Source organism: Rhinatrema bivittatum, chromosome 4 (genome assembly GCF_901001135.1).
Source record: "Rhinatrema bivittatum chromosome 4, aRhiBiv1.1, whole genome shotgun sequence".
Lineage (NCBI taxonomy): Eukaryota > Metazoa > Chordata > Amphibia > Gymnophiona > Rhinatrematidae > Rhinatrema > Rhinatrema bivittatum.
In genome coordinates, this window is record NC_042618.1 from 155,292,251 (window position 1) to 155,302,016 (window position 9,766).

Sequence of the window (9,766 nt, forward strand, 5' to 3'; positions counted from 1 at the left end):
GGATACTTGCCAGGTTCTTATGGCCTGGATTGGCTACTGTTGGAGACAGGATGCTGGGCTTGATGGACACTTGGTCTGACCCAGTATGACATGTTCTTATGTTCTTATCTTTTGACCTTCTTCACTTTGTGGCTTTGTATATTCTGATATTTTTAAGTTAAGTTATATACGTTTTTGAATAGCCATGTTTTTAATTTGCATTTAAATCTCTGTCTATCTGGTAAAATACAAAACATCTCAGGCAAAGAATTCCAGAGCTTTGAACTTGCTATGGATCTCTTATTTACATCAGATGTGTGGGAATAGTCAATAGTCCTTTTATTTTGAGATTTTAGTGTTGACTGTGGATTGTAAGGTTGTAGTATCACTCCTAACAAGCCGGTGTTATTGGAATGAATGATGTTGAATATTATTGTTAGTACTTTATAGTACATTCTGGATTGTACTGGTAACCAGTGCAGTGACAAGAGTGAGGGTGTAATGTGATCATATTTCCTAGATCCTATTAAAAGTCTTACTGCAGCATTTTGTAATAGATGAAGTGGTTTTAAGTGACTTGCTGGAAGACCTAGTAGTAAAGAGTTACAGTAGTCAAGGTTTGAGAAAATTAGAGTTTGCAATACAGAACAACTTTTATTAATTGGTGATCAGACCATTGCAATATTGTATGCAAAGTATTGATTATGAGTGATTTTGAGATGATTTGTGACCGTCCCAGGGCTTCCATTGCTTCCAAGAACATTTCACAGGCGCTGAGGTAGATCTTAAAAACATACGCGCGTGCGAACAAAAGTACACCGGATTTTATAAGATACGCGTGTAGCCGCGCTTATCTTATAAAATCCAGGGTCGGCGCACAAGGCTGCGCAAAATCGGCAGCCTGCGCGTGCCGAGCCGTGCAGCCTGCCTCTGTTCCCTCTGAGACCACTCTGAAATCGGAGCGGCCTCGGAGGGAACTTTCCTTCCGCGTCCCCCCACCTTCCCCTCCCTTCCCCTATCTAACCCACCCCCCAGCCCTACCTAAATCCCCCCCTACCTTTGTTGGGCAAGTTATGCCTGCTTGAAGCAGGCGTAACTTGCGCGCGCTGCCTCGGCATCCCCAGGCACAGGCCGCAGTGCCGGGGGACTCGGGACCGCCCTCCCGGCCCGCCCCTGAACTATCACCACGCCCCTGGACCCGCCCCGGACTGCCCCCTGACCCCAGACACACCCCCGGACATGCCCCCTCCCTGCCCCTTTTATGAAGCCCTGAGACTTACGCACGTCCCGGGGCTTTGCGCGCGCTGGCGGCCTATGCAAAATAGGTGCGCCGGCGCGCGAGTGCCCTGCGCGCGTAAATCCAGCAGGATTTATGTGCGCAGGGCTTTTAAAATCTAGCCCTAAGGTTCTTGGAGTTTTGTCTACTTGGAGGTTAAAGTCTCCTACAATTAATGTTGATTCTGGTGATGGAAGCAATTTACAGAATAATTCAATCAGTAGTGAGCAATCTTTTTGTAGTAAACCTGGGGGACAGTAGACCAGTCCTATCTTTACTTGAGGAGATTTTAGAATTGCCACTTCATAGGGAGAGCTAATCTCTACTTTGCAAGGTTCTAGTTTATGTTCTTTTTTACAATTAGTAAGCCCCCACCTTTTCATTAAGGTTTAGGAAAGTGAAATACCACATAGTTAGGGTGGAAAATTTGGTTTAGGAGTACATTATCTTAGCCAGGTTTCAGAGATGCAAAAAAATAGTGGGCTGTAAATCTTCTAGCAGGTCATTAATCAAAGGTATTTTTTTTATTGTCAGAGACTGCACATTTAATAGCAGCAGTGTAAACTTTAAGCAGGAAGAGATAGCAGAAGAGTTAATAATTATCGTTGGGAAGACCAAGTTTGTGATCCTCATCAGGTTTTGAAACTGAACAATTGAAGAATTTGGATTAAAGGATTTTTTGGATTTTCACTTGACAAGTTTGAAGGGAAGGGTGTACCCCATTTCCCAGAGGACTGGGGCAAGAATCTGATTGCTGAGTGACTCAAAGGGCTAAAGCCATTGAGATATTGATACAGTTTTTTTCTAGTCTGAAGAAATGTTAAAACTTGGATCAATTGCAGTTGGATGTTTTTTGTATGCATTTGGCCTGCAGTTTTTGTACTTGGGGATTTTCTTCTATTTGCTGATTGACTTTATACTGGAACTCCATTCCAGTTTTTCCACATTGCAAGGGGAACCATTTTTCTCCATGGATAATGGTGCAAGAGAAGTTAGAAGGGAGGTAACACCTAAAATGGACAAACTAGCACTCATCTTCATTGCTATTTATTTATTTATTTTTAGATTTTTATATACCGGTGTTCCTGTATTAAAATACAGATCACATCGGTTTACATTGAAACATAAAAATTATGCCAAGAGGCGGTACATATAACAAGGTTATAGAACTTGGAAAACAGATTCGAATAATAACACTGATAAAGTTGTAAAGTCTCTGAGAAATCAAATCATAAAATAAGGCGTAATTGTCTAAGATAACTGTGATCTGCAAAAGGGATTGAGATGGTGAGAAAATCTTGATAGCTGGAGGTAAAAAATAATCAAAGTTCTGGAAAAGCTTGGCTAAAGAGCCAGGTTTTAATTTTCTTTTTGAAGGAAGCAAAGCAGATCTCAAGGCGAATGTCTGGTGGGAGCATGTTCCATTGGACAGGTCCTGCTAAAGAAATGGAACGTTTCCGATGTAAGGATATTGTTGAAGGAACATAGAGTGTACCTTTATAAGCTCCTCTGATAGGTCTAGTTGAAGAATGAAAACGTAGTTGGGTGCTTAAGTGGAGTGGGGATATGTTGTAAATAGATTTATGAATTGCTGTGTATACTTTATAGAGAATCCTTTGCTTAATAGGCAGCCAGTGGAGGAGTTTTAGTATGGGGGTTATGTGGTCTCTTTTATTCGTATTGGTAAGGATTCTAGCTGCAGAGTTTTGAATCATCTGGAGGGGTTTGATGGATGAGGTTGGTAGGCCAAAAAGGAGCGAGTTGCAATAGTCAATTTTTGTTAGTATAATGGCTTGCAGAACCATCCGAAAATCATAGAAGTGGAGAAGTGGTTTCAATTTTCTCAGGACAAGAAGTTTATAGAAACAGTCTTTAGTGGTGGTGCTTATAAATTTTTTGAAGTTAAGCTGATTATCTATCATAACGCCTAAATCACGTACATATGGTGAATGATTAATTGTAGGAGTGGTAGAATTGAGTGGGACAGCTGGGTATATTAGATTGTTATTAACGTCATGATTGATAATTAAGATCTCTGTTTTGTTGTTGTTGTTCAGAATGAGGCTGAGACTGGATAGAAGATGATTGATTAGTTGCAAGCAATTATTCCAGTGAATCAAGGTTTTGTGAAGGGATTCTGAGATTGGGATGATTATTTGGATGTCATCCGCGTAAATGTAGTGTGTTAGGTTTAGATTTTTAAGAAGTCGACAGAGAGGGAGAAGGTAAATGTTGAAAAGGGTTGGAGAGAGGGAGGAACCTTGAGGGACTCCTTGATTTGCTGGGACCGGGTGTGATTCTTTGTTGTTTATCTTTACCTTGAATTGTCTATTAACCAGGAAGGACTTGAACCAGCTGAGTACTGTTCCCTTAATGCCTATGTCTATCAGACCTTGTAATAAAGATGAATGGTTGACAGTGTCAAAGGTCGCAGAGAGATCTAAAAGAATAAGGAGGTGAGGTTGTTTTTTATCCATATTAGTTAGAATATTGTCGGTGAGAGAGATAAGTAGGGATTCAGTGCTTAACGTTTTACGAAAACCGTACTGGGAAGGTGCAAGAATGTAGTTTTCTTCAAGGTACTCTGATAGTTGTCTATTGACTATCTTTTCCATAATTTTGGCGATCATTGGCAAATTGGCTATTGGGCGGAAGTTAGCTGGATCTGTGGCCGGAAGATTAGGTTTTTTAAGAAGAGGTTTAAGAATTGCTAGTTTAAGTTGGTCAGGAACTAGACCTTGGGAAAGAGAGCAATTAATGATATTGGCAATTGGCTTTGAAATGGTATTCCTTATAGTGATGAGGAGGTTGTTTGGAATTGTGTCTAAGGGATGAGAGGATGGTTTCATTTTCTTGAGAATATTTTCAATCTCAAGAGCTGATGTGGTTTCGAAAGTTTCTAGAGTCGTATTTAGTTTGGGTGGAGTATTGGGTGGAGATGGAGGAGAAGAACTAGATGAAGAGAAAGAGACAGTCAATTTATCAATTTTTTCCTTGAAGTAATCAGCTAGTTCGGAGGCTTTGTTGAGAGCTTGATCATCTGGAATGGTAGGAGGGGATGGTTTAGTGAGGGCAGAAACGTAGGAGAAGAGTGCTTTCGAATCAAAGATGAAATGATGTATTTTTTTAGAGAAAAAATCTCTCTTTGTTTTAAGAATGTTGATCCTGTAGGCATTGAGAGTGGTTTTGTATACAGCTAATGTTGTGGGGGATGGGTTTTTTCTCCATGTGTGTTCTTTATTTCTTAGTTCTTGTTTAAGCAGCTTCAGTTCAGTGGTGAACCAGGGTTTCCTGTTGTCAAGCGAAGGTTGTACTACTTTGGTGATTGAAGGACAGGTTAGATCAGCGATTTTATTGGTGATGTTGCACCATGAAGATATGGCTGTAGAAGCATTGGAGAGATCAAGTTGAGATAATTCATTAGAGAGATGGTTGCTGAGAAGGTCTGTGGAACAGGGTTTCCTGAATTGAATAGTGGTTTTTGGGAATGAAGTGGGAGGATGTCCTGAGAGTTTGAGTGTCGTGTTAATAATTTGATGGTCCGTCCAAGGGACAGGAAAACAAGAGGGTGAATCCGGGGGCAAGATACACTGATTAATGAAAATAAGGTCCAACGTGTGGCCTGCTTTGTGGGTTGGGCTTTTTATTATTTGTGTGAAACCCATATAGCTGAGTGATGAGAGTAGGGTAACACAGTTTGTTGTTTGTGGTGAAGCGTCGACATGTATGTTGAAGTCTCCCAATAAAATGGCAGGTTTATCTGGGTTGAAATATTTGGTGGTAAGTTCAATGACCGGGGAGGGGTCGGAGTCTATAGTTCCAGGAGGAGCGTAGAATAGTCCAATTTGTAGATGCTCGGATTTAAAAACTGCAAACTCTATGTTCGATGTGATATTTGAATATTGTAAAGTTAAACCTAGCTCTTTCTTGGATGCTAGGAAAAGACTTCCTCCCTTTCTTTTGAGTCTAGGGATGGAGAAAAAATTGTAAAGTTGAGTAGGTAGTTGGTTTAATAGAGCTATATCTGTGGGTTTAAGCCATGTTTCTGTGATTGCACAGATATCAGGGTTTACTTCTGTAAGGTAATCATTTAAGATGTGTGTTTTTTTCGAAAGCGATTGTGCGTTGAAAAGTGTTAGGGATAGAAGAGAAAGGCCCAGGAATTGTGTGATTGGTGAAATCATTATTGGAATTAGCCTTTGTTGCCGGTTGTAATGTTGTGGTAGAGGTTTAGTTTGATGATTGCGTAATTTCCTGATGATTGGAATGGAGTATGAACCATGGCAAAAATGGTGATGTAAGGGGATTGGGAAACCAGTTAGCATGTTGATTGTTGATGTTAACTCAGCTGTCTTGAATCTTGTTGCCTATGTAAACCTAAAATTTTGAGGGTGAAATGCTGAGTTCTTTTCAAGATATGAAAAGAGAAAGACGTGGCCAATGAAGCAGGTTCTGTTCTCAGAGGCTGCACAAAGGGGGGGTCCGAGTGATGGATGCTGGAGGTTGAGGTTGAGAGAGGACCAAGTGAAGTAAGCTGGATATTGAGTGTAGTCCGAGTGATGTATGGTAGAGATTGAGTGTAGTCCGAGTGAAGGGAGCTGGAGGTTGAGTGTAGTCCGAGTGAAGGGAGCTGGAGGTTGAGTGAAGTCCGAGTGATGGATGGTAGAGATTGAGTGTAGTCCGAGTGAAGGGAGCTGGAGGTTGAGTGTAGTCCGAGTGAAGGGAGCTGGAGGTTGAGTGAAGTCCGAGTGATGGATGGTAGAGATTGAGTGTAGTCCGAGTGAAGGGAGCTGGAGGTTGAGTGTAGTCCGAGTGAAGGGAGCTGGAGGTTGAGTGAAGTCCGAGAGATGGATGGTAGAGATAGAGTGTAGTCCGAGTGAAGGGAGCTGGAGGTTGAGTGTAGTCCGATTGCTGGATGCTGGAGGTTTGATTATGGGTTTCAGAAAGAGGATTGTGATTCAGAGAGGGTCTCTGGTCAAAAGGAGGGCGGGTACTTTCCCTTTGTAGTCGGGAGATTCTCAGCCGAAGGAGGGGGTGATGACTAAGGGTAAGGTCAGGATATGAATATCCTTCTTACTTTTACTTTTTTTTTTTTTTTTTTCTATTATCTACTTTTTCTTGAGACTCAGAGGCTGCACGAAGGGGCGCACAAAGGGGCAAGCCCCTTTGTTGCGCTACTTCGGCGCGCGACGCCTGCAGGTATTAAAATTTAAACCTCCCTCTCCGCTGCTGATTGGATGTCCCCTGGGTGGTGGGCGGGTCCCAGAGCCGCGAGGATGGGCGGCGCGGCTGGCTGGAGGAGCGATCGGTGTCTGGGCTCGCCGGGGGAGGGGAGACAAGGAGGCCTTACCCCGACGGGTCTGGGGTAAGGCTATTATTTGTGCTATTATATTTTTTATGTTCCTTATTTTTGGCATTGCTGCTTGGATTATTTTCTTTAAGTGACAGTAAAGACTATTTTATTTGAACACCACATTTTGATTCCTGAGTGTTTTTCCTGATCTTTCTGTCTTTGTTGTTGCTATTGCCTTCATTGTTCCTTCTCTGAATTGTATGGTACCTGTTAGATCTCCTCTACCTTTAGTGTGAGTATTAAAAGTAAAGAGTAGATAGACATGCCAGAGCATCCTTGAAGATTCTTCTTCCTTCCCATGCGAACTGAACCCAGACCCATAACACTCCAAAGTGATGGATAATCCACCTAACCTGGGGACCAGTTACACAAAATGGTGCCTCAACAGGGCCCCACTGACATCAAACTTTTGGACAGTGTGAAAGAAGAAATCCCAAGTTTTCAATGAAAGTCAGGTGAATTTACAGTATTTTTTTACTTCTTGGGACATTGGACCAAGATGGCATTTTTCCCATCATTACAGCAGGAAGATGGAGGTTTGGCACCAAGAAGCAATGAAGAAGGACATGGTGTTTAAGAACGGCAGGAGGAGTAACACATCATCATTCAGCAAACACTCAGTGCAAACCAAGCTTCGCAGGCAGAGGGAGAGTCCGCCCGACCACGAGGATCAGGCGCTAACTAGCCTGCTTGCTGCATCCTGAAACATAGGAACATGGCAAAGGAGCACAAGCCAGAGCCTGATCCAGACCTCTCAGAGACACCACAATGTGGATTAGCAATGGCCGACCTGGTTAATCGCCAAGAAGAGGAGGAAAACAAGCTGGCTCGATTGGAGGATTGGAGAGGTCGGCTGACTAATGACAGTTCTCAGGACCTGGTTAGATACAATGATTTGAAGCCTGGGGAGCTGTTGTGCCCACACTGGAGAAATAGACCCGGAGATATTTCTATCATCAAGGGAAACTGCAGTTATTCTTCAGAGGAGGTACCATGATGGTGTCCACAGAATGCACTGAATGCCATACTTTTCAGAGACACCAACCCGTGGCCCTGAAGTGTTGTCATTGCATGATGGCAATGTTTATGGAAGCAGACACCAGTGCAGCAGGATCCCGAGGGATGCCTTGGTGGGTGTTCTGACTCAGGGGGCTGCCAGGTGCCGGGCTGGGCCATTAATAATTAAGGAACCCAAGCATATATCCAGAGACGCTGGGACCAGAGTTGAGGAGAGAACCTTAGTAACCCCTGATATCAAAACTCAGTGTGGAGAGTTGGCGACCATGGAGGCCCAAGGATACCCTTGGAAAGAGACTGGTTGCTTCAGTGGCTGTTGAGGCCACGCCAGATCCAATGTAGTCATGGAGGAGATCATCAAAAAGAGTACTGTGTCGAGTGGGAGCACAATGGATAAGCCCTTGTGGTGAGAAGCTTATGAGGAGGTGGTACAACTAACTCAGGCAGTGGAGATGCTCATTATTGGCCTAGCTTTAAAGTGACTAGCGGCTCTTGATGGTGAGTGTGGCCAATTGCAGGGTCATCTCATGACCAGCAAAATGTTACAGGCATAGCATGCATTGCATGACAAATAGCATGCAGGCTTCTAAACACCCAAGGTATAGAATGTGAGGTATCATAAACAGCATGGATGCATCAAAATCCCAAAGATGTAGTGTGTATTGTATTGCAAACAACACAGAGGAAACAAAACCACAAGGCATCATGATAGGGGCAAAAATAGCCAACAATAGTAGTATGAACAGTCTAAGGTAGTGAAGGTACCAAAAGAGCAGCAAAGACAACACCAACAGTGGCATGAATACCCTAAGTTAATGTAAAGTGGCAAAACAGTTCGCATAGTGGCAGGTGTTCACCACATACCATGATAAACCAGGGAACAGGTCAGGTAGTAACAGTGGCAAGTTTATACAGAAAGGCATAGAGCTAGGAAAGAGGTAGGGTGAGAGGAGAAATTTGTATTTTTTTTTCTTTTTTTAACAATATTTCTTTTTGGGGTGAAAACACTGAAAACACCCCACTATAAACAAGACAGAATCCGAGTAGGAGAAATAGTCTGGGATCCTATGTTGATAAAACAACACAATAAGGTGGAGAACCAGAAAATGATGCAGTGGAGGAGAAATTTTGTAGTTTTTTAAATTACTTTTTTCATTTTTTTACATTTTATTTTGGGGACAAAACACCCAGTATAAACAAGAAAGAAGAAGGGTTGGAGAACTAGGCCAGGATCTTAGAGAGGTACAACAGAACAGTTAAGTGTAGAACCAGAAAAGTGGTAGTGTGGGAGGAAAAACTAGGTTTTTGTTTTACATTTTATTTTGGGGACAAAGCACCCCAGCGTAATCAAGAAAGAAAAAGTGTGGGAGAACCAGGCTAGGATCCAAGTAGCAAAACGCAAGGAAGTAGAAACCCCCAAGGTGACGCATCAAGGACATGTCAACAAGGTAGAGTGGCAGCAAAGACCTCCAAGGTGTACTGTCAGGTTTAAGGCAGCAAGACAAAGTGGCAGCACCACCATCAAGGGGCAGCATCAAGAGCAAGGCAAAGCAGCAACAAGACCCCCAAGGTATAGTATCAGGGCAATGGCAGCAAGTCAGAGTGGCAGCAAGACTCCTAATGTGTAGTGTCAGGGACATGGTAGCTAGGGATAGTGGTAGCAAAACCACCATGATGTTTTCAGTCATTTTGCCATTCACATGGAAATTCTGGGAAACCCAGCAAAAGCAGTTTGATTTCCAAAAAGACTAACTTTTCCTTCAGCTCTGATACCATTCTTTAATAAACAGAGCTTACAATATCCCTTCCCATTGAGAAAACACTTTCATTGAGCCTACTAATTGGTCGTCAGAAAAGATAATGCTGACCCAACTTGGTCAGGTCTGGAAAGACAGTGGACTTAGGTGCCCAATATGCCAGAGGATCTCTGGCAACATCCACAATGGACTCTGGCTCTGTGTCACAGAAATTTCTGCTGGGATCTCCTATGCAGGTGTGGGGCAAGAGTCTCTGCTGCCAGCTTCTCTAGCAACCATCTCAAGAGAGATGGTTCTGTGAGGGCAATGTGACTAGGGAATATTGAGGTGGGGGGAGGAAATGGTAGCTGATAGGGTGATGCTCGTGCCCGCAGTACTTTTTGA